Here is a 25,744-nt window from a genome sequence, read left to right on the forward strand (position 1 = left end):
GGCAATGTATATCTCATTAACAAAATAAATAGTAATTAAAATATATACAATTGAGCAGTCAAGCACAGTGCTGAGGGGAGGGGAAGGGAGAGGGGGAGGAGCAGAGGGAAAGGGGGGGAAAAGGGGGCTTAGCTGAGGGGAGGTGAAGGGGGGGTAGAGAGGCAGCAGAGGAAGCAGAGGGAAAAGGGGAAGCTCAGTCTGGGAAGGCCTCTTGGAGGAGGTGAGCTCTCAGTAGGGCTTCAAAGAGGGGAAGAGAGTTAGTTTGGCAGAGGTGAGGAGGGAGGGCATTCCAGGACAGCGGGAGGACGTGGCCCAGGGGTCTACGGCGGGATATGCGAGAATGGGGGATGGTGAGGAGGTGGGCGGCAGAGGAGTGGAGCGTGCGGGGTGGGCAGTAGAAAGAGAGAAGGAGGAGAGGTAGGAGGGGGCATGGTGATGGAGAACCTTGAAGCCTGGCTGTTGGGGTTTAGGGTAGGGGCATTCCCTTTGGATAGAATACTCATATGAACATTCAAGAAACACTTGATAACTTGATGAATTTGAATCTATTTGGGATAATAGGAAAGCTAACATGGCACTGATTGACTTCATAGATTTATTAAAAAGTCACTTATGTCATGTTAAATGTCTACTTTGATGGAGAAATGTAAAGCCTCCCTAGAAAGTGTTTCAGGCATTGGTAGGTAATGAATTCACATGGAACATTGATACAAGCCCTGTATTTAGCAGCCAGTCAAAGGTTTGGCCCTTCTCAGCGTCGCACCTGGAGAATTTCCAGTACTCTACCAGTTTTGGCTAAGGGAAGAAGAATCAAGCAGAGGCATACCCATTCCATTACTAGCTTGACCACTGGCTAGCGAGTGGAAGACAATCAGCTACAAGTCAAAACTCACCCATGCTGGGCAGCAGCAGCATGGGAGAGAGTCAAGGGCAGAGACTCAAGTTTACTGCATGGAAGAAGGCAGTGGTAAACCACTTCCGTATTTTTACAAAGAAAACACTATGGATAAACTATGGATATAGAACGACTGCAGATGGAGAGATGTGTCCATAGTTGTTGCTGTGGGTCGGAAACGACTCAGCATAAGACAGGCAAGACAAAGGTTTGGCACTGGGGTGATTCCCTGAAAAAAGTTGGGTTCCAAGGTCCCATTTCCTGAAACATGGATGATTTCACAAACACGTTTCCTTTCTCTATATTTGTTGGCCTCTCTCCCTGCCAATTTCAGATATTACTATAAGCTTTCATCTACTTTATCTTTTAAAAATATTTACTATTTGTCCAGACTGCAAAAAAAAAAGTTGTGACAGAAAAGATCATCCCTTTATTAAGCATACCTAATAAACATCGATCTAATGTCAATATTGTTCACAGTCCAATACTCCTGTTAAACTGCTAACTTGCTAAATCTCTAAATTAAATTTATACACTGATCCTACAGCAGTACTAGGGCAAAATAAATTAGGAGACACTATTTACTGGCTTTTGGGAAATTAGATAGGATTTACATATGTATCTACTGAACAAGTCAATGAAGGTCTTTAATCCAAAGAATATAATGCACGACTAAACAACATATTCATTGATTTTGAAAGAAAAGATGGTGAGGCAGAGAGGAGAAATCTTGCTTTCAAGCAAAATGAATCAATAGAGTGTCCCTGGATTTTAACCTTTAAGTCTGGTAAAATCACCTCAGATTTCAATATTCATTTTGCCTGAGCAAATAGTAATTATTTCTCTAATGCATTTTTTTCAAATTAAACTCCAATGTTTTAGTTTCAATATTGACAGAAGAAAGTCAGTAAGGTATGTTTTAATTGTCCTCTGATCAAGAAACAAGCCTAGATTAAGAAAACTCTGCTGCCCTAATTGCCCAGAGACTTCATTTCACTGCTTCAGTGTGTGTTTGACAGTCAATGACCTGTCAACAAAACCTGAATTTGAAAAGGACCTGTCATAATTTCAACTGGCCAGCCCTATTCATATTGGAAAAAAATGACCTTAGGACAGGCTGCTTGGGGGTCTCTATGCCTTCCAGCCCTGGGAATCTCTTGTCAGCTGTAAGACCAACCCAACAGGAGTAGTGGGTAAATGAAAGAAGACAATGGTTTCCTCAACTTTTTAAAACACTGGTAAGGTTGGAGCAGTTCAGCTAAAAAGAGAATCCTGTATTGATTGAGCATTTGCTGTGTGCAGAGCACTGTACTAAGTGTCTGGGAATGTACATTACAACATACACATTCCCTGCCCACAACGAGTTTACAGTCCAGAAGAGAGAAGGCAGACATCAACATAAATAAATGACAGGTATGTACATAAGTGTTATGGAGCTGGAAAGGGGTAGAACAAAGGGAGAAAGGGTGGCGCAGAAGGGAGTGGGAGAAGAGGAAAAGAGAGGCTTAGTCTGGGAAGGCCTCATGGAGCAGATGTGCCTTCAATAAGGCTTTGAAGAGGGAGAGAGTAATTGTCAGATTTGAGGAGGGAGGGAGTTCCAGGCCAGAGGGAGGAGGACATGTGTGATAGGTCGGCAGGGAGATAGGCAAAATCAAGGCACAGTGAGAAAGTTAGTATTAGAGAGGTGAAGTGTGTGGGCTGGGTTGTAGAAGGAGAGTACTGACATGAGGTAGGAGGGAACCAAGTGGTGGAGTGCTTTAAAGCCAGTGGTGAGAAGGTTTTATTAGAAAGCAGAGGTGGATGGGTAACCACTAGAGTTTTTTGAGGAGTGGGGTGACATTTCCTGAAGATTTTTGTAAGAAAATGATCTGGGCAGCAGAGTGAAGAATGGACTGGAGTGGGGGAGAGACAGGAGTCTGGGAGGTCAGCAAGGAGACTGATGGTGTAATTCAGGTGGGACAGGATGAATGATTCTAATAACATGATAGCAGTTTGTATGGAGAGGAAAGTGTTGTAAGGAAGCAGCATGGTATAGTGGCTAGAGCATGGGCCTGTGGGTCAGAAGGTCATGGTGCCAGACTACTTGTTTGTTGCCAGACTACTTGTTTTGTTCTGTTTTGTTTTGTTGTCTGTCTCCCTCATTTAGACTATGAGCCCGTTGTTGGGCAGGTATTGGCTCTGTTGACAAATTGTACATTCCAAGCACTTAGTACAGTGCTCTGCACATAGTAAGCGCTCAATAAATATGATTAAATGAATGAATGAATGAATCCTGGCTCTGCCACATGTCTGTTGTGTGATCTTGGACAAGTCACTTAACTTCTCTGTGCCCCAGTTACCTCATCTTTAAGAAATGGGGATTAAGAATGTAAACGCAGTGTGGGACATGGACTGGGTCCAACCTGATTAACTTGTACTACCCCAGAGTTTAGAACAGTGCTTGGAACATAGTAAGTGCTTAACAAGTACCACAATTATTAATTATTATTGTTATTATCATTCCCCTCCCGGAACAATATATTATTTGTGTGTTTTTTCTTAAATTAATGTGGGTTGTTTTCTGTTGACTGTTCAGTTGATATGTCTTCTACCCTTTAGATTGTGAGCCCAGCCCTTTAGTATTTTGCCCCAGTGCTTACTGAGGCAGCATGGCCTAATGGAAAAAGTACAGGTCCCTGGAAGTCAGACAACCTGGGTTCTAATCCTGGTTCTGCCACATACCTGCTGGGTGATCTTGGGCAAGCCCACTTAACTTCTCAGTGCCTCAGTTCCCTTGTCTACAAAATGAGGATTCGATACCTGTTCTCCCTCATTCAGATTGCGACTCCCCTACATGGGACCAGATTATCTTGTATCTACCTCAGTACTTGGCACATAGTAGGCACTTAACAAATACCATTGCCATTATAAGAATAATAATTATTATTATGATAGGGCCGAGCACATCATTTGAGCTCAGAAAACACCTTTACTGTTATTAAAACATTCACACCAGCCCTGCTGTTGATGAAGCTGGCCTGAATCCTCACCTCTCCTGCCGTCGACCCATGGCCCATGTCCTACCTCTGGCCTGGAATGCCCTCCCTCCTAAAATCCGCCAATCACATTTCCCCCCTTCAAAGCCCTACTGCAGGCTCATCTCCTCCAGGAGGCCTTCCCAGACTAAAACCCCTTTTCCTCTGCTCCCCCTTCCCTCCCCATATCCCTGACTTGCTCCTTTTGCTCTACACCCCCCCCCCCCCCAAGCACTTGTGTATGTACATATTTGTAATTCTATTTATTTATATTAATGATGTATATATATATATATATATTTAATAACAATGTTGGTATTTGTTAAGCGCTTACTATGTGCCGAGCACTGTTCTAAGCGCTGGGGTAGACATAGGGGAATCAGGTTGTCCCACGTGGGGCTCACAGTCTTAATCCCCATTTTACAGATGAGGGAACTGAGTCACAGAGAAGTTAAGTGACTTGCCCACAGTCACACAGCCGACAAGTGGCAGAGCTGGGATTCGAACTCATGAGCCCTGACTCCAAAGCCCGTGCTCTTTCCACTGAGCCACGCTTTATCTAATTCTATTTATTTATATTGATGCTATTGATGCCTGTCTCCCCCATTCTAATCTGTGATCCCACTGTGGGCAAGGATTGTCTCTATTTGTTGCTGAAACGTACTTTCCAAGTGCTTAGTACAGTGCTCTGCACATAGTAAGTGCACAATAAATACAACTGAATGAATGAATTATTTAATTCATGTAGATGGGGACGATTATCCTGAGACCTGTAAAAAGATGCAGTGAGGTAGGTGCTAAATTAACACTGAACGCTGGAATTGCCTCAATTAGACAATGAAAAATGCTGCTATATTTCTGTACCACAACTGCTGCTTTCAATACTGCTTCAGACCCTTCATTTCAACCCTATGGCCAAATCACTAAGTCTTTAATAGCTTAATTCTTCCCTCTTGGATTTCATGTGCCCTAACTGAATAGACTCTCCCCTTGAGGTTTTGTTGAGGGGGGAGCTATGGTATTTTTTAAGCACTTACTATGTGCCAAGCACTGTTCTAAGCACTGGAATGGATACAAGGTAATCAGGTTGGACACAGTGCATGTCCCACAGGGGACTCGCTTTACAGTTGAGGTAACTGAGACCCGGAGAAAAGAAGTGACTTAGCCAAGGTCACACAGCAGACAAGTGGCAGAGCTGGGACTAGAACCCAGGTCCTTCTGATTCTGAGGCCCATACCATATTCAAAAATTAAAGACAGCTGTCTGTGCGTGTCTAAATGTGTGGACATATGATTAGTATAGTGCTTTGCACACAGTAAGTATTCAATAAACATGATTGAATGAATGAATGAATGACCGCATGGGATTGAGTGTGTGTGTGTGTGCGTGTGTATATGGCCCAGTCAAAAGTGGGTTCTGTAGCACATCATCACCTGTAAATTCTGAGGCTTCAAATGGATTGCCAAACAGAAAATCAATCATCAATCACTCAAAATCAATGAGTGCTTACTATGTGCAGAGAACTTTACTAAGAGCTTGGGAGAGTACAGTATAACAGAGTTGACAGACATGTTCCCTGCCCATAACAAGCTTAGAGTCTCAAGAATGAGCTTACAGTCGAGAATTTGGTATCTTCAGCTGCTCTTCTACAACTAGTGGTATCTTTTCTCGTACAGAAAAGTGAATTAGCACCACTAAGAATTTTTTATGGTATTTTTGAAGCATTTCTATGTATAAAGCACTGTTCTAAGTGCTTGGATAGATATAAATTTATCAGGTTGGACACAGTCCCTGTCCCACATGGGGATAATAGTGTATAAATTGGAAGGATGATGATTTAACTCCCATTTTACAGATGAGGTGACTGAGGCACAGAGAAGTTAAATGACTTGCCCAAGGATACACAGCAAACAATTGGCAGACCAGGTACTAGAACACAGTTCCTCTGACACACAGGCCCAGGCTCTTTCCACTAAGCCACACTGCTTCTCATTACCACTAGACAGCACAAAAGGAAGTGTACTCTTTAGTAATGAAAGTATTTGTCAAGCACTTACTATGTGCCAAGCATTGTTCAGTAAGTCTGCCTCTAAGACAGCCTTCTGTGTCTTCTGAATATTCCTGAAAATTTCCAGAAGGACTTCAAATATGCATTTGGAAAAATGTAAGGGTCTCCTTGCTCATTTTAAGGATTATACAACTATTATTTTCCATTTTTCTTCTAGAGCAGTTTTTGAGAGCAGGCCCCTTAGAAAATACTTTGAGGAATTTTTAATATAATTCATCTGCCTTGCAATACCTGTATGACACATGTAAAACAGGCTAGAGGCTGTTGACTGATAAAGTAAAATGAGTTTTATTTAAAAAAAATGAGTGAAGCTATCAGACCCCACTTAGTTGGACCATTAACTTTCCTTTAATTGACATGAGCTGGTATTGAAACATTTCTAAAAACTTTCTACAAGGGATCTGTTCTTCAAAGAAGGGAGATCTACCACTGTCCAAGGAGGACTCAAAGAATTTCACTTTTAGTGTCAGCATCTTTGAAATTATAAATGCATTTTTGATGAAAAATATTTCACAGAAAGAATGGGAGTTTGTAGGGAACCTTTTTCCATATGATACTTGTTCAGTGCTTACTAGGTGCTATGTACTGCATCTCAGGGAAAGATGCAAGATAATCTGGTTGGACATAGTCTCTATCCTGCACGAGGCTCACAGCATAAATTGCAGGATAAAGGGTTGTATTTCCATTCTAAAGATGAGGTAACTCAGTTGCAGAGAAGTTAAGTGACTTGCCCAAGGTGACACAGAAGATAGGTGGCGGAGCCCGGATTAGAATCCAGGTCAGAGGACTCCCAAGCCTGTGCTCTTTCCACAAGGCCAGGCTGCTTTCCATGGCTAACTCTTGGCTAACACTTTCAAATTCATCATTTTCAGATTAATCATGTTTGGGTGTTACTGTCACATTTATATGCTTTGAAGGTACTAATTAGCAAACTCTGAGCATCAATCTCCATTAGTTAGAAATTAAGCTTCTGAATATTAATGTGTTCCAATATTCCTCAAAGAATTCCCTTTGATTCTTTCTTAAGTAGACTATATGGAAGATAAGAGAACCCACAATAAAAGGTCAGAACTCTAAACCTCTCCGCTGCCAAACCCTCTTTTCCCCCTTTTCTCTCTGCTCCTCCCCCTCTCCCGGCCCATCCCCTCAGCACTGTACTCGTCCGCTCAACTGTATATATCTTCATTACCCTATTTATTTTGTCATTGAGATGTACATCACCTTGATTCTATTTATTTGCTATTGTTTTAATGAGATGTTCTTCCCCTTGATTCTATTTATTGCCATTGTTCTTGTCTGTCTGTCTCCCCCGATTAGACTGTAAACCAGTCAAAGGGCAGGGACTGTCTCTATCTGTTAATGATTTGTACATTCCAAGCGCTTAGTACAGTGCTCTGCACATAGTAAGCGCTCAATAAATACTATTGAATGAATGAATAAATCTGACTTTGAAATCAATGCTCTCAGCCAGAAGTTAGCTTTTAAAACATCATATATATTCACAACAGAATATGCACAAATGATGAAGCAATCTTTGAGGAAGAGTTCTTATTTTCAGACAAAATGGATTAACCAGTCCTGCTACTGATACCTAACCAAAGGAAAGCAATATGCTGACAACTATTTTGAGGGATACACTTACAAACCTGAAAGGAACAATCTAGTGGCAAGTTAAAAAAAGAAAAAAAATGGCCTGGCTTTTTATAACAGGCAATGTTTGCAGGGAAATCATACATCAGATCTTGGCAATATTACTGAATACTCTTTCTCCAATCCACCTCTGCAAATCATTCAGATTGTGGTAAATCAATCAATGACATTTGTTTAGCACTTTGTGCAGAGAATTATACTAAATGCTTGACCTGGAACACCCTCCCTCCTCATATCAGACTGATAGTTGCTCTCCCCTGCTTTGAAGCCTTATTGAAGGCACATCTTCTCCAAGAGGGCTTCCCTGACTAAGTCCTCCTCTCCTCTTCTCCCACTCCCTTCTGCACCACTCTTACTTGCTCCTTCATTCATCCTCCCTCCCATCCCCAAGGCACATATGCATATATCTGTATATATCTGTAATTTATTTATTGATTCATTCATTCACCTATTTATTTATACTAATGTCTGTCTTCCCTCTAGACTGTGAGTTCATTGTGGGCAGGAATGTGGCTGTTTGATGTTATATTGTATTACCCAAGTTCTACGTACCGTGCTTTGTACACAATAAGCATTCAATAAACATGATTGAATGAATGAATGAATGAATGAATGAATGAGAGCACAATAAAAAAGAATTAGCAGACGTGCTCCTGCCCACCACAAACTTACCTTCTAGAGTGGGAGACAGACACAGACATGAATAAAGCCTACATCAAACTGGATATACCAGCTTCGATGATCCTCTACTATTTTTCTAGAGCATGTGACTAAAATAAGCAGAGCGGCGCACACCTGAGTGAAGAGATCAGGTGCATTTTTTCTTGATTAAAGCCCTGGGTCCTGAGGAATTATAATCTACTGTCCCTGCATGAAAACAGCAGAGAATATGATATGCTATCATTTCATAAATATCCCAGGAATAAACAAAGGCTTTGGTTTCAAGACAATAGTATTTCATTCAATAGTATTTATTGAGCGCTTACTATGTGCAGAGCACTGTACTAAGCGCTTGGAATGAACAAGTTGGCAACAGATAGAGACAGTCCCTGCCATTTGACGGGCTTACAGTCTAATCAGGGGAGGCAGGCAGACAAGAACAATGGCAATAAATAGAGTCAAGGGGAAGAACATCTCGTAAAAACAATGGCAACTAAATAGAATCAAGGCGATGTACATTTCATTAACAAAATAAATAGGGCAATGAAAATATATACAGTTGAGCAGACAAGTACAGTGCTGAGGGCATGGCAAGGGAGAGGGGGAGGAGCAGAGGGAAATGGGGGGAAAAGAGGGTTAAGCTGCAGAGAGGTGAAGGGGGATGGTAGAGGGAGTAGAGGGAGAAGGGGAGCTCAGTCTGAGAAGGCCTCTTGGAGGAGGTGAGTTTTAAGTAGGGTTTTGAACAGGGGAAGAGAATTAGTTTGGCGGAGGTGAGGAGGGAGGGCGTTCCAGGACCGCGGGAGGACATGGCCCAGGGGTCAACGGCAGGATAGGCGAGACCGAGGGACGGTGAGGAGGTGTGCGGCAGACGAGCGGAGCGTGTGGGGTGGGCAGTAGAAAGAGAGAAGGGAGGAGAGGTAGGAAGGGGCAAGGTGATGTAGAGCCTTGAAGCCTAGAGTGAGGAGTTTTTGTTTGGAGCGGAGGTTGATAAGCAACCACTGGAGGTGTTTAAGAAGGGGAGTGACATGCCCAGATCATTTCTGCAGGAAGATGAGCTGGGCAGCGGAGTGAAGAATAGACTGGTGCAGGGCGAGAGAGGAGGAAGGGAGATCAGAGAGAAGGCTGACACAGTAGTCTAGCTGGGATATAACGAGAGCCTGTAGCAGTAAGGTAGCCATTTGGGTGGAGAGGAAAGGGCGGATCTTGGCGATATTGTAAAGGTGAAACTGGCAGGTCTTGGTAACGGATAGGATGTGTGGGGTGAACGAGAGAGACGAGTCAAGTATGACACCGAGATTGCGGGCCTGAGAGACGGGAAGGATGGTCGTGCCATCCACGGTGATAGGGAAGTCTGGGAAGATGAGGAGCTCAGTCTTGCTCATGTTGAGTTTTAGGTGGCAGGCCAACATCCAGGTGGAGAAATCCTGGAGGCAGGAGGAGATGCGAGCCTGAAGGGAGGGGGAGAGGACAGGGGCGGAGATGTAGATCTGCGTGGCATCTGCGTAGAGATGGTAGTCAAAGCAGTGAGAGCGAATGAGTTCACCAAGGGAGTGAGTGTAAATGGAGAACAGAAGAGGGCCAAGAACTGACCCTTGAGGAACTCCAACAGTTAAAGGATGGGAGGGGGAGGAGGCGCCAGCGAAGGAGACCGAGAATGACTGGCCAGAGAGGTAAGAGGAGAACCAGGAGAGGACAGAGTCCGTGAAGCCAAGGTGAGATAAGGTATGGAGGAGGAGCGGATGGTCGACAGTGTCAAAGGCAGCAGAGAGGTCAAGGAGGATTAGAATGGAGTAGGAGCCATTGGATTTGGCAAGAAGGAGGTCATGGGTGACCTTAGAGAGAGCAGTCTCTCTAAGACTGGTCTGACTGCCTGAAATAGTCAGCCTACTGACTATGTAATTTAACCGTGCCTTTTCTCAGACTTTTGCTATTGCAATTAAAACTGACAGAGACTGCAACTCAGAACTCTGTTAATTAAACCTGATCGCTTAGTAGTTTTGCCCATTCTTCCCTAACTATGGTAGTTGGGGAAAATAGTAATAAAAGATACTGCACAATGTGTACCCATTTAGTCTGCCTCAAACAATTAATGCAAAGCTCAGATACATGTTGTTGGGCTGAAAGCCTACTTCTGAGAAAAATATCCTGTGACCAAAGCAATTAAGGAATTTTGAAAATGTTGGTGATTTATCCCAAGGTTCAAACCATGAGAGGATTATAACTTTAATATGGCATGAATGTGAGGCATAACTTTTCTTAGGAAAACAAATGGGACATTTGGGCAAATGTGGTATTAATATTTTATCCCTTTGGCTAAGAATCACATGGGAAATATTTTCAAAATCAAGTTTATGATTCTGGAAAGCAAGTTCAAATACAAACAAAATCAAAACGGATTTGAAAGTGCTAGACTAGAATCTATAAATAAGCAGTAACTTAGCGGTATCTTAAATATACAAAATAGAGCAAATTTGCATTTTAATAAAATACCATAATTAATTAAGGTCTCTGTAAAACTGATTTTGCACATACTATTACCCTTGCCAGCAAAACATGAATTAATAATGCAATATGTTACCAAAACAACCATACTAAATATTAATTACTTGACAGTGTAATGAAAACTTACTACTCTAAAGACTTAATAAGACTTCAATCTGTAACTAAAATTGTATTATTCTGCTTTAATTAAGACATTATGCACTAATTTTCCTCGGATGTTCACAATCATAATTATTGCATGCATGAGTGCATCCTTGAATTGCTTTTAATAGAATTTAGTGTGTGTGCTTAGATCCCCAAAGCCAAAGTTATAGGCGTAAAGGAAGCCTGCTAACATTGTCAGGAAAATGTTGGAACAGGCCCAATTCAACATATTCTTCAAGGAAAATAGGAAGGAAATGAAAGATTGAAAAATTATTTTAAAATATGACCAATAATTTTTTTTCTAAATTGTACAATTTTTTCCTTTTCATTTTCTTGAGTAGTATCTAAGACTTTGCTCTAAGAATATCATGAATTCATAACATCAAGTGATGCCTTTAATTTTGCCCTAATCTTTCCACGGCTGGCCTTCCCAAAGCTTTGGAAAGAAGCAAGAGGATTGATCAATGGTATGTTTGGAGTGCCTATTGGGTGCCAAACACTGTCCTATAAGTGCTCGGGGAGTACAATACAACTAAATCCAACAACAGGAAGTAGGATTGAGTGAACAATCCTAGGTTTTAATCTCACCTGCCACTGTTATATGAGTGCCTGGGTCCAGGTGAAAAGATCGATGGGTATCCATGAAGATCATTCTCTGCTTTAGAGCTGCAATCTTGTTTGCGGACCTGGTTGGCTGCTTGTGACCTTAGCCAATCCTCGTGTAAGGTCGATAAGGGCAACTTTCTGGGATTCCGAGTGTAGTAGGACTCCAGTGACCAGGCCAAAGGGACATCCGAGATTTGGAATGCTCCAAGAGGACCACGCGTTGATTTTGAGATGAATGCTCCATTTGCCAAGCATTCTGGATCTGGATTCCCGAAGAATATCATTAAGTTTAATTATGGATTTTCTTTTCTGTTAATCATATAAATCAGGTTGGCGATTGAGCTGATGCTCTGAATGCTTAAGGCAGAGGAGGAGAATAAGTAAATGACAAGGAAAAGCCCACAGGTCTTTTCAACTGGTTGCAGAAGAGTACCGATTAACAATGATCAGACTTGGCAACTCCCTGACTGGGATGCTAGTGTGAGGGAACAGGGTGATGCAGTGTGGATGGAAACCCAGTGGTTGGAGTAAAGGATAGGGTCAACCCTCTTCTAACCTTGGGATCGGAATAGACTTATGTGTCAAACAAGCAGGAGACTCAGCAGGTTCAATGAGGAATGGTCAAGCTTGCTGTCAAGTGAAATTGAGTAGAAATCAAGGAGATATTCATCAGTCTATACATTGATAATATCTTTTGAGTCCCTGCTGTGCACAGAGCACTATATCAAGTACTAGAGAAAGAGCAACATAAATAGTAGAATGATCACTGCCCTCAAATAACTTACAATCTGGAAGGAAAGCAAACACTAAAATTAATTATAAGTAGTAAGAGGAAATAGAATATAAAATGATGTGCATGAATGGTATGATGGGTGACGGGCATGGAAGAGTAACCAAGTATTAAAGTGGCAGCTGTGATGGATAAAGAGTGTGATGGTGAGAGATGAAACAGGGAAACCCTCCTGGAGGGGCTGTGATTTCTGCAGGGTTTGAAGACAAGGGAGAGCAGCAATCTGCAAGAAAGTGAAAGAGCAGGGAGTTCCAGGCCTGGGCAATAAGTCAGCAGCCCCAGAGATGACAATGAGGCATAGGGATTAGGTTGAGTTGCAAGAAACTAAGCTTGTGAGCTGGAGTGTAGTAGAAAGAGAGGATGAATCGAGGGTAAAGGAGCTGACTGCCTTAAAGATGATGGTTAGGAGTTTCTGTTTGATGTACTGAGGAATGAGCAACCACTGGAGGTTTTCGAGGAGGGGTAAGATATATGCAGAATAATATTCTAGAAGAATCATCTGGGTAGCATAGTGAAATACAGATTATAGAGGGGAGATGTTGAAGGAAGGGAAGTCAATAAGGAAGCTCATGCAATGTCAAGACATGTCAAATGCCTAGACTGGCATGGTGATTTTGGATGAAGGGGATGGAGGGGATTCCAGAAACATTGTAGGGCAAGAAACAACAAGATTCGACAATGAACTGAATACGGGGTTGTAAGAGAAGGAGGAATCAAGGATAATGCCAAAGTGTCAGGCCTGAGAGATAGAAAGGATTGTGGTGATGTCAATTGTGATGAGAAAGTTAGGTGGATGAGGGGAAGGACAGTTTTGAAGGGCTGAAATGAGGTGCCAGTGGCACATCCATGTGGGGATATCCCACAGATAATCAAAAATGTGCCATTCTTTAGGGAAGTAGAGAGGAGGGGGATAGCAAGGCAAATGTAGGAGTGAATGTACCAGAGAGAGGGAGAGAGAAGTGCAGTGGCCTAGTGAGACGCAGCAAGGCCTAGAAGGTAGAGCATGGGTCTAGGAGTCAGATGGACCTGTGTTCTAATCCCTGCTCCATCACTTGTCTGCTATGTGCCCCTGGATAAGTCACTTAACTTCTCTGTACCTCAATTACCTCATTTCTAAAATGGAGACTAAGACTGTGAGCCCGATGTGGGGCACAGACTGTGTCCTACCTGATTAGCTTGTATCTATCAAAGTGCTTAGAATAGTGTCTGGCACATAGTAAGAGTTTAAGAAATACCATTTAAAAATGTTTATTGAGAAGAGAGAGGGTTCCCAGCTGAGTTTGAGGGAAACCTACAGTTAGGGAATGGAAGGCTGAGAAATACATTTTTATGATATCCGTTAAGTGACTACTGAGTGTTAAGTACTTTTCTAAATGCTGTGTTAATACAAGTTAATCAGGTCGGACACAGTCCGTGTCCCACAGGAGACTCATTAGTCTTAAATAGGAGGGAGACTAGGTATTTAATCCCCATTGAATAGATGAGGAAACTGAGGCACTGAGAAGTTAAGTTACATGCCAAAGGTCAAACAGCAGGTAAGTGGTGGAACCAGGGAAGGGTTGTGCCAGAAAAACCATGGTTAAATAATATTCCCAGGAAAAGCGACGGATCCATGGTGTCAAAGGCAGCCAAGAGACTGAGGAGGATTATTTATTCATTCATTCAATAGTATTTATTGAGCACTTACTATGTGCAGAGCACTGTACTAAGTGCTTGGAATGTACAATTGGGCAAAAGATAGAGACAATCCCTGCCCATTGATGGGCTTAGTCTAATCGGGCAGACAGACAAAAACAATAGCAATAAATAGAATCAAGGGGATGTACATCTTATTAACAAAATAAATAGGGTAATAAAAATATATGCAAATGGGCAGATGAGCACAGTGCTGAGGGGAGGGGAATGGAGAGGGAGAGGAGCAGAGGGAAATGGGGGGAAAGGGGGCTTAGGTGAGAGGAGGTGAAGGGGGGCAGAGAGGCCGCAGAGGGAGCAGAGGGAAAAGGGGAAGCTCAGTCTGGGAAGGCCTCTTGGAGGAAGTGAGCTCTCAGTAGGGCTTTGAAGAGGGGAAGAGAGTTAGTTTGGCGGAGGTGAGGAGGGAGGGCATTCCAGGACAGTGGGAGGACGTGGGCCAGGGGTCGATGGCGGGATAGGAGAGAATGGGGGGCAGTGAGGAGATGGGCAGTAGAGGAGCAGAGTCTATGGGGTGGGCAGTAGAAAGAGAGAAGGGAGGAGAGGTAGGAGCGGGCAAGGTGATGGAGAGCCTTGAAGCCTATAGTGAGAAGTTTTTGTTTCATGCAGAGGTTGATAGGCAACCACTGGAGGTTTTTAAGAAGGGGTGTGACATGCCCAGAGCATTTCTGCAGGAAGATGAGCCGGGCAGTGGAATGAAGAATAGACTGGAGTGGGGAGAGAGAGGAGGAAGGGAGATCAGAGAGAAGGTTGACACAATAATCCAGCCGGGATATTATGAGAGCCTGTAACAGTAAGATAGCCGTTTGGGTGGAGAGGAAAGGGCGGATCTTGGCAATATAAAGGTGAGACCCGCAGGTCTTGGTGACGGATTGGATGTGTGGACTGAATGAGAGAGCTGAGTCAAGGATGACACCAAGGTTTTGGACTTGAGAGACAGGAAGTGTGGTCGTACCACCCACAGTGATAGTGAAGTCAAGAAGAGGACAGGGCTTGGGAGGGAAGATAAGGAGCTCAGTTTTGGACATGCTGAGTTTTAGGTGGTGGGCAGACATCCAGGTAGAGATGTCCTGGAAGAAGAAGGAGATATGAGCCTGAAGGGATGGGGAGAGGACAGGGGCAGAGATATAGATTTGTGTGTCATCTGCATAGAGATGATAGTTGAAGCCGTGGGAGCGAATGAGTTCACCAAGGGAGTGAGTGTAGAAGGAGAACAGAAGAGGGCAAAGAACTGACCCTTGAGGAACTCCTACAGCTAGAGGATGGGAGGGGGAGGAGGAGCCTGCAAAGGAGACCAAGAATGAACAGCCAGAAAGTTAAGAGGAGAACCAGGAGAGGACGGAGTCCGTGAAGCCAAGGTGAAATAAGGTGTGGTGGAGAAGGGGGTCGTCTACAGTGTCAAAGGCAGCTGAGAGGTCAAGGTGGATTAAGATAGAGTAGGAGCCATTGGATTTGGCTAGAAGGAGGTCATGGGTTACCTTTGAGAGAGCAGTCTTGGTAGAGTGGAGGGGACGGAAGCCAGATTGGAGGGGGTCCAGGAGAGAATTGGAGTTAAGGAATTCTAGGCAGTGAGTGTAGATGACTCATTCTAGGAGCTTGGAAAGGAAGGGTAGTAGGGAGATAGGGCAATAACTGGAAGGGGAAGAGGGGTTGAGAGAGGGTTTTTTTAGGATGGGGAAGACATGAGCATGTTTGAAGGAAGAGGGGAAGAAGCCATTGGAAAGTGAGAGGTTAAAGATAGAAGTTAAGGAGGGGAGGAGGGAAGGGGCGATGATTTTTATAAGGTGAGCGAGAATGGGGTCCGAAGCACAGGTGGAGGGAGTGGCACTTGCAAGGAAGGAAGAGATCTCCTCTTAGGATACTGCAGGGAAAGATGGGAAAGTAGGGTAGGGTTGGGGGGGGGGCAGAAGGAGGAGGTGTGACTTCGGGGAGCTCAGACCTGATTGTGTTAATTTTCGTGATGAAGTAGGTGGCCAGATCGTTGGGGGTGAGGGATAGGGGAGGGGGAGGAACAGGGGGCCTGAAGAGAGAATTAAAGGTCCAGAACAATTGGCAGGGGTGACGGACTTGGGTGTCAATGAGGGAAGAAAAGTAGTTTTACCTGGTGGAGGAGAGGGCAGAGTTAAGGCAGGAAAGGATAAAGTTCCAATGGATAAGTTTGGCTTGGTGCTCGGCCCTTCACCAGCAGCACTCAGCAGCTCGAGCATGAGCGTAGGAGGCAGATAGAGGCAGTGACCCAAGGTTGTGGGTTAGTGGAGCGAGAGCGGTGGAGGGAAAGGGGGGCGAGTGAGTTGAGATGAGTAGAAAGGGTGGAGTTGAGAGCGGTAACCTGATCGTCGAGAGTGGGAAGAGAGGACAGGGAGGCAAGGTGGGGAGAGATGCTTTTGGAGAGATGGGTAGGATCAAGAGAGCAGAAGTCTCTGTGGGGGAGTAATACAGATTTGCAGGGGGAGAGAGTGTGAGAGAGGAGGCAGGTGAGAAGGTTATGGTCTGAGAGAGGGATTTCAGAGTTGGTGAGGGAGGAGATAGTGCAGCGGTAGGAGATGACAAGATCGAGGGTGTGGCCAAGTAGGTGAGTGGGCGAGGTATGGTGGAGCAGGAGGTTGGCAGAGTCGAGGAGCGATAGTAGGCGGGTGGCAGAGAAGTCACCGGGTACATCCATGTGGATGTTGAAGTCTCTGAGGATCAGAGTGGGCAGAAAGAAGGAGAGAAGGGAGGTGAGAAAGGGGTCAAGGTGGTTGAATAAGTTGGTGGTGGGACCAGGAGGGCGGTAGATGACGGCTAAAAGTATCTGGAGAGGGTGATAGAGGAGAATGATATGGGCTTCAAAGGAGGGGAAGGAGAGGGAAGTGGGGGGAGGGATATTGCGGAAGCGGCATCGGGGTGAGAGAAGGAAGCCGACGCCTCCTCCCTTTCCAGTGAGTCTGGGGGAGTGGGAGAAGGAGAGGCCTCCACTGGAGAGAGCAGCGGTGGAAACCGTGTCTTCAGCAGTGAGCCAGGTCTCTGTAAGGGCGAGGAGGAGGAGAGACCGGGAAAGGAAAAGGTCAAAGATGAAAGGTAGTTTACCTGTAATGGAGTGGGGATTCCAGAGGCCACACTTGAAAGTAGTTGTGGGTGCAGGAGGGGAGGAGAGCAGGGTGAGGGGAGGATTTGGATGGGAACAAGGTGGATGGGCCCTGGACGGGGAGAGGGGGAAGAGGGGTGGCGGTGGGACAGGAAGACTGGGATGGGGCGTGGGTGGGGAAAAGGGAAGGGGGAACAGTGGGAGGAGGGGGTTTTGTGGGGAAGAGCTTGTGGGGGGGAAGAGGATTAGAATGGATAGACTTGGTAAGAAGGAGGTCTTGGTGACTTTGGAGAAAATAGAGTGATGTTAGCTAAAACTGGATTGTAGAGGGTCAAGGTGGGAATTGGAGGACAGAGGTTGGTGCTCGCAGGTGTATTTAATCCATTCAATGATTTGGGGCAGGAATGGGAGGAGGGAAATGGGGTTGGTAACTGGAGGATGCAGTGGAGTCAAGAGAAGATTTATTTTAGAATAAGGGTGACATGTTGAAAGGAAGGGAGGAAGGTGTATTCAGAGTGAGCGGTTAGAAACTGTGATCAGGGATGGAAAAAGAATAGGTGCAGGAGATTTTATGAAGTGTGACGGGATGAGCCTAAGGTGCAGACGAAAGGAGTAGATTCCCGAAAGTAGTCAGAGATATCTCCTCTGGAGAGATGGTTGAGAATGATGAGAGTGGATGAGGGGTTCGAAAAGAATTCTGGAGGTTGCAGGGGGGAGATTTTGAGGGAGTCATGCCTGACTGCTTTGCTTTTCTCAACAGAATAGTTGGCAGTATCATCGGGTAACAGATGGTATAGGTGGGAACCCTGAGAGTTTCAGGACTGAGTTACAGGTGAGGGCAATGACCACAGGAGTGTTATGTGTTACTGAGAGGCTAGAGCAGACTCATAGTAGGTGAGGATGATTTTGAAATAGCCAAAGTAGGCCTGGTAACTGGATTTCCACCAACAGTGTTCCATGGGATGTGCACTTGAGCAGAGGAAGCATATTGTGCAGGGTATCTAGGGCCAGGATTTTGCTGGCACAGCCATGAAGCTTATGACCTTGGAAACAGTTCTCAAAGATTCATACACTAAAGGGGAAATCTAAAATCCACCAGCAAACACATTTCATTGGCTTGGGTTGCTGATATCCTCACATGTCTGCTTTTTGATTTCTAATCTGTGATGTGGAATAAGCAAGGGACAGAGGAAAATATGCAACTCTTTCTCTAAACTCTCCACTAGGTGGTAAACTCCTTGAGAGCTGGGATCATATCCTATTAATCCAATCATAGTCTCCCAAATACTTAGTACAGAGTTTGGCACAAGGTAAGTGCTGAATAAATACTTTTGACTCTATGTACTGAAAAACACACTATCAGTCGGGAGGTTGATGTGATCCCTTGTCATCTTTCCCCTTCTCTTTTTTTTTTATTTTTCCAATTCCATCATGTTCAATGGCTGGGTCTGAGTCAGCTCTTTAGTATATTTGAAAGCAATTACAGCCAAGAACCTCAACCACCAAACTTATTACACTCAAGTGTTATTGCCAGTGAAAGTGTTAGTGTGCTGAAATAGCTCATTGAATCAAGTCCCATTAATTTACCTCATTCACTTCTCAGATTATCAGTCATGCAAAACCTTCAAAGTTTCTCAACTCTACTATTTGTTTCAACAAATTACTTTACTTATTTTGAAATACCCTATGATTACATTTCTTTCCCCCTCCACCCTGCTAAAAAGATATTAACATGGGACTTCCTTCCAAAAGAAGGCATGAAATGATGAAAGTAATATTCTCTTGTTAGTCATTCTTATGGTTGACACTACTACCAGGATTGGTTATAAAACACTGCATTTATGCCGACCGATATGTGGGAAAGGAAAATAAATTAGATGATCCATTATTTTTATGTACAGGTGCATACGGATGTTACAGTAAGTATCTAAAATACAGTCACTGTTTAATAAAGATCCAGAACATTCAGCACAATGACAATGAAATCTGTTAAATCATAACAAGGATGCTTGAGCAGTAACATCAGTGCTCATATTTAGGACACTGGCCCTGCCAAAACATCCCCACACACCACACACACACTCACAGTGCACCAGCTGGACCATCTCATCTTTATATCTTTGGGGCATAGGATGGCAGGGTCAGATTAATCTGCTGGGATACCAGATGAATCCTTATAGGTCAGTGACCCTGTGAGTCCATCTGGATAAATCTAGACAGGATCTGGAATCATGAAACAAGAGTCAGGGAGAGCTGCAACCTTCAGGGACTGGAATGAATAATTTACAAGCAACTTCCAGAAATGGAGGAGCTACTGCTACATAAATTCCTTCTCTCCCACCCACAACGTTTGAGCCTCCATGAGTGGAAAGTGTGCCAGCACATTTTTCAGATCCAGTTTGGGCTGCAAACATTTAAAACGGGAAGAATGAGAAAAAGAAGAATTAAATTGAAAGGGGCCAAATATGTCTATATGGGGAACTGTTTATATCCCCTCTAGGAAGAGGAGGATTATCATCTCAAAACAATTGTTTTAGTTAAAATCCCCCCACTGATTTTTATTGCTACATTCCAATCAGAGGAAAAGAAATCATCAGTGACAATAGAAATCTGGGGAAATGTTTATTAAGAGAAGCCAAGGCTTTTGCCTACATCCTTAAGAAGCACATGAGGCATGCTTTGAAATGCTGCCAAATCTGTTGCTCCTTTTATTTCAGAATTAACTTACCTAGATGCATCTAAAACACAGTTAAAGGAGACACAGTGCATTCTGTTCCATAAAAGCCATAGGAAAATACCATCCAGGGGCTCAGTAGAAACTGAGAAGCCATAATGAACAATTTTGCTTACCTCAATAGTTAAACTTAATCACCACTGCGTCGATAAAATAAGCTCAATAAGTTTGCAACAAATAAAACACCCAACTAACACACTGTTATCTGAGTGGGGGACAATTCCTTCAGCTTCATGGTAAAATGACTTTGGTTAGCTAGAGTTTCTGAAGATAGTGCTGAACTGGGTTCAAAAAACAACAACAGTGAGCTTGAGAGAAAAAGATGTGCTTCCTTTACGCTGATTGGTTGGTTGTGATGTTTAATCCTCAAATTACCAGGTTTGGGTATTGAGTCTCATCAGGTGGGAGATACTAAAAAAGCTATTTCTGCCTTGGAGGTGGAAGGGTTTGAAAAAAATAAGTGGATGTTTGGGACTTTTTCACCTGGTTTCACAATATGACAATCCAAATTTGCAGTTCTATTAGAGCTCATTGAATTGTCTTACCAAAGTAAACATGGCTTAAACACTGCCTGGATGATACTTTTTGCTAATAAAAAATTCATTACAGAAAGAAGCTTATATCCAGAAAGCTGGTTTGCTTTAAGGACCTAAAGCAAAACCTGAAATGCTAAACTTTGAATAACTAGGGGAACTGAGTCACAAGCTAACTCTTCAGCACTGCCACTGCTAATGATGTTGTTTCTCATCTTCAATGGTCCTATTATTGCATTAATTGCTTCCATCTTGTCTGTAGAGGCTATCCACAAAGCTATGATTCTTACTTCCTGGCTACCCTACACTTTCCTTGACTGGATATTGCCTAGAGACTAAGAAAGCCTCTCCAGAACAGCTGGAACTGAGAAGGCAGTTGAAAGATATCTGAACATAAAAGCTAAAGCAGAGTGAGGAACCACCCAATGAATGAGAATACAGAAGTGGTAAGTTTCATTCCAGTTCTTCACCTAGTTTGATTTTTTATATAATAGTTCTACAATTCATCCACCTAAGCCTCACCTAAAAAATGCCCTTTTGTATGAGGGAAAGGTTGAACCAGTCAGAAGCCAATACAGAATGTTTTATCTTCTCCAAAGATGGATAGTTACTTAGAAGTGAAGTTTTTATATTGAAAAATAACATATTATTATTCAGGTTTTATTCAAAATACACTATCCCAAGTTCAGAGAATTACCAAAGTAATTCTTGAAGAGCTTTGAAAAGTGTGCTACATGCTTTGTTTCCTTGGAAACCAACAGGGTTAATTATTTCCATTTTAACTATGAAGCTGAAACTTGGGTCAAGTCAGATTCTAAAACTTTTTGAATGAAAGGAATGGATCCCTTCATTTCCATGCTAGGGATCACTGGGGATTATAACCAGCGGAGAGAATCATATGCATTTCACAGCTTTTCTATGGTCATTTTCCTAATTGGGGACAAAAAAAATAAAGCCTTTCTGAATTAAATAATATCTGTTTGGGTAGTCCCAGAACTGTAGTTTTTTTATTTGTTTTCAATGGCATTTTCTAAGACTTTACTATGTACCAAACACTGTAGTAAGTGCTGGGGCAGATACAAGCTTATCAGTTGGACACAGTCCATGTCCTGCATGAGGAACTCAGTCTTAATCCCCACTTAGAGAATGTGTCTGTTACACTGCTGTGTTCTACTCTCCCAAGACCCCTCTTAGAATCACACCTGAAGAGTTTCCAGTACTCTACCCATCTTGGCTATGGGAAGAAGTCACACAGAGGCTTATCCTGAGCTTAGAGAATCAGCGTGGCTTAGTGGAAAAAGCGCAGGCTTGTAAGTCAGAGGTCATGAGTTCTACTCCCGGCTTCACCGCTTATCAGCTGTGTGACTTTGGGCAAGTCACTTAACTTCTCTGTGCCTCAGTTACCTCATCTGTAAAATGGGGATTATGACTGTGAGTTCCACGTGGGAGACCCTGATTACCTTGTATCTACCCCAGTGCTTAGAACAGTGCTTGGCACATAGTAAGCACTTAACAAATACCGTCGTTATTATATCCACTCCATTCCTAGCTTGGGTAGTGGTTAGCAAGGAAAGAGACTCTGCTACAAGTCAAAACTCACCTGTGCTGGGCAGCAGTGGCATGGGAGAGAGTTGAGGGGGAAACTCAAGTTTACCACTGGGAAGAAGGCAATGGTCAACCACTTCTGTATTTTTACCAAGAAAACTATGGAGACAGTATCTGAAAGATTGAAGATGGAGGTGGGGTGTTCTGGGGGAGATGTGTTCATGGAGTATACTGAATGCATATGCAGAGCCTCCGAGATGAATCAGTGGTATGTGATGAGCACTACTGTATGCAGAGCACTTGTATTGAGTGCTTGGGAAAATACAGTATAATAAACACAATAGAAATGATGCCTGCTCACAGGAAGCCAACAGTGTAGAGGGAGTTTACAGTATAGAAGGGAGAGCCACCAATTAAAACAGACTCTTGCCAATTGAAAATATTTTCACAAACCAAGGACATTCTTCAAATGCATATGTGGAGAAAAGAGCTGTTGGTTTGTTTTGTTTTTCTGCCCCAGGGGCACAAATAGCAACACTGTCAGTGGTGTAATCTTCAAACACTGTAAATACTATACAACACAATACAAAAGTATTGATTGAATTTAATGTCACAACTGTGTTAAAATTGATTGGATAATAAAATAATAATAAATGGTTTATAGGACATGCCTTGTTATATATAGGAGTTTTCAAAAAAAGGAATATTCAGTACTAACACAGATTCTGGCAGATACTTAGTACATTGGTCTGCACACAGTAAGCATACAATAAATACCATTGATTGATTGATGTGGTAAGATCCATCTCTGAACCACATTACTTCAGTGTGCTTGTCCTTGCAGAGCTAATGTTGTTTGTGAGTTGTTTCCTAAAATTCTTAAGCAACATATTAGTGATGGTGCTCACTTTTTTTTGTGGACAACAAAAATATATATTTTCATATCTGTGTGAAAGCCTGACAGACATAGAACAACACTTTTCTCAAAATCAAAGGGGCAAGGGAGGTTTTAGTTTACTGATTTTTCAATCTGTTCCTCCAAAAATGAGGTTAATGGTTCATGATACACTGTTAAGCGACATCACTCTCTTTTCCCTTTACCCCTTAAAGGAAATTTTCCTTGGGAGTCATTCATTCATTCAATAGTATTTATTGAGCCCTTACTATGTGCAGAGCACTGTACTAAGCGCTTGGAATGTACAAATTGGCAACAGATATAGTCCCTGACCATTGATGGGCTTACAGTCTAATCGGGGGAGACAGACAAAAACAATAGCAATAAATAGAATCAAGGGGATGTACATCTCATTAACAAAAAAAATAGGGGAATAAAAATATATACAAATGAGTGGACGACCACAGTGCTGAGGGGAGGGGAAGGGAGAGGGGGAGGAGTAGAGGGAAGGGGGGTGAGGGAGGGGGGATGGAGGAGGTATGGAATTGCTCATGTGTCTGAAGCGCTTAAGACTATTTGATGAACAAGCAACTTCTTCTCAGTCAGAGGGATGGAGGGGCTGGGGAAACAAGAGCGATTCTTGGAAGGGCCAGCCTCTTTGGTTTGTTTTTTAACAGCATTTGTTAAGCACTTACTATGTACCAGACATTGTATTAAGCAATGGGGTCAATACAAGATAATCAGTTTGGACACAGTCCATGCCCCACGTGTACCTCAGAGACTAAATCCCCATTTTACAGATGAGGTAACTGAATCACTGAGAAGTTAAGTGATTGCCCAAAGTCACACAGAAGACATGTGGCAGAGCCAGGAATAGAACTCTGATCATCTGACTTCTAGGTCCATGCTCTTTCCACAAGGCCATGCTGCTTCTATAGTTACAATTGACCATAAGCAATTTGTGGGGAAGCAGCGTGGCTCAGTGGAAAAAGCACGGGCTTCAGAGTCAGAGGTCATGGGTTCGAATCCCGGCTCTGCCACTTGTCAGCTGTGTGACCATGGGCAAGTCACTTAACTTCTCTGTGCTTCAGTTACCTCATCCCTAAAATAGGGATTAAGACTGTGAGCCTCACGTGGGACAACCTGATTATCCTGTATCTACCCCAGTGCTTAGAACAGTGCTCTGCACATAGTAAGTGATTAACAAATGCCAACAATATTATTATAATGTTTTACCAACTCAGTTGAATTGTACTTTCATTCATTCAATTGTTCAATTCATTCAGTCATAGTTATTGAGGGCTTACTGAGTGCAGAGCACTGTACTAAGCGCTTGGGAGAGTATAACATAACAACAGAGATATTCCCTTCCCACAATGAGCTTACAGACTACCCAAGTGCTTAGTACAGTGTTCTGTGCACAATAAGCACTCAATAAAATACTTGATTCTTTGTCTTTTTTTTCCCAAACTTGCTTCTGGTTGAGGCATCCCTCTTAACTTTCCCCCTTTACTTGAAGATATAGTGAATCATAGTTGAGAACCTAGAAAAATAGCAGTGACCTATTGGGAGAACACTGCAGCAGTTTGGCAGGCAGCAATGGGGAGAGGGCCTGCTCTCTTTAAACAAAGACTTCGTGGAGATCTGGATGCCAAGAGGCAGGTTTAGAAACAGAGACAAGCTCTTTAGGGGACCAACCCACTGATAAAGGAAAAAACTAGTCTTTGTGCAAACAATGCAGCATGATATGACAGGCATGGAGAGGTTCTTATCAATCAATGGTATTTGTTGAGCCCTTACTAGGTGCAGTACACTGTGCTAAGCACTTGGAAGAGTACAACAGCTATCATCAGTAAGTCATCTTTGAAAATGGAGAACAGCTATATTCTTGTCAACATGTGTATGTGTGTATATCTACCTATCCATCTATAGATACCTACATTTAGAACTATATCATCTATTTATATCTATCTATATCATTATAGATCTATATAGATTTAGATATAAATAGCTATAGATATATGAATAGATATCTTATTCATGTTAGAAGAAGTGTGATTTAGGGGAAAGAGACCTGAGTTCTAGTTCCAGCTCCATCACTTACCTGCTGTGTGACCTTGGGCAAGACACTTAACTTCTCTGTGCCTCAGTTACCTCATCTGTGAAATGGGGATTAAGACTGAGTTCTACTGGGGACAGTGACTGTGTTCAACCTGATTATCTTGTATCTATCCCAGTGTTTAGTACAGCGCCTGACACAGAGTGAGCACTTAACAAATATATCTATCTATCTCTCTATATATATCTATATTTGTAGATACAGGTATATATTCATACTTATAAACATACAAAATATGATTGAACATATAGATAGATAGTCTCATGTCTGTGCTTCCCCTCTCTGAAATTCTGTCAAGGACTTATAATTACTATATGTGATGAGTTCATGGTTTCATTGTTGTACTTCAAAGGTATAACCCTGGGTGACGTTTGGTTCAATGAAGTGTTAACTGGATGGCACTGAGTAAGGTTTGGGGTTAGGGTGGCAGATGGAGGAGTATCAATATGGAGTTGTGTCATCTAAAATGAAGGTACAATTAAGCTTCTGTATTAGCATTTTTTTTCCTAAAGAGAAATGAGTGCTTCAACACCTGCTACCCCATTAACATCTTCTGTAGCCATTTACAGTGATTTATTATCAAGTCATTATATGACTTTAATCTAGGGAGTACAATCCTGACCAGTTCTGGCAAGAAAGAGCCCAGTGACCTGCCAAAATAAAGCAAACCAAAGCATGCAGCACAATGGTGGACATCTGAATTATACCATTCCCATCCCATCTCTGGTTCTTTCACTGTGAGATCACAAAGGAGCTGCTGGATGGGCCTGGGAATCAGAAGGATTTAGGTTCTAATCCCAGCTCTGGCCACTTGTCTGCTCTGTGACCTTGGGGAA

General features: G+C 43.0%; 1 protein-coding gene and 1 non-coding gene across 6 annotated transcripts in view; one reads left to right on the forward strand and one right to left on the reverse strand.

The window, feature by feature from the left end:
- SPAG16 (sperm associated antigen 16) overlaps nucleotides 1-25,744 on the reverse strand; it is a 772,121-nt gene that overhangs the window by 543,926 nt on the left and 202,451 nt on the right. The gene's annotated exons all lie outside the window — the stretch shown is intronic.
- LOC114813525 lies at nucleotides 746-883 on the forward strand. Its single transcript, XR_003761242.1, has one exon. It is a non-coding gene; the product is annotated as a small nucleolar RNA SNORA7 (small nucleolar RNA).

Source organism: Ornithorhynchus anatinus, chromosome 7 (genome assembly GCF_004115215.2).
Source record: "Ornithorhynchus anatinus isolate Pmale09 chromosome 7, mOrnAna1.pri.v4, whole genome shotgun sequence".
Classification (NCBI taxonomy): Eukaryota; Metazoa; Chordata; class Mammalia; order Monotremata; family Ornithorhynchidae; genus Ornithorhynchus; species Ornithorhynchus anatinus.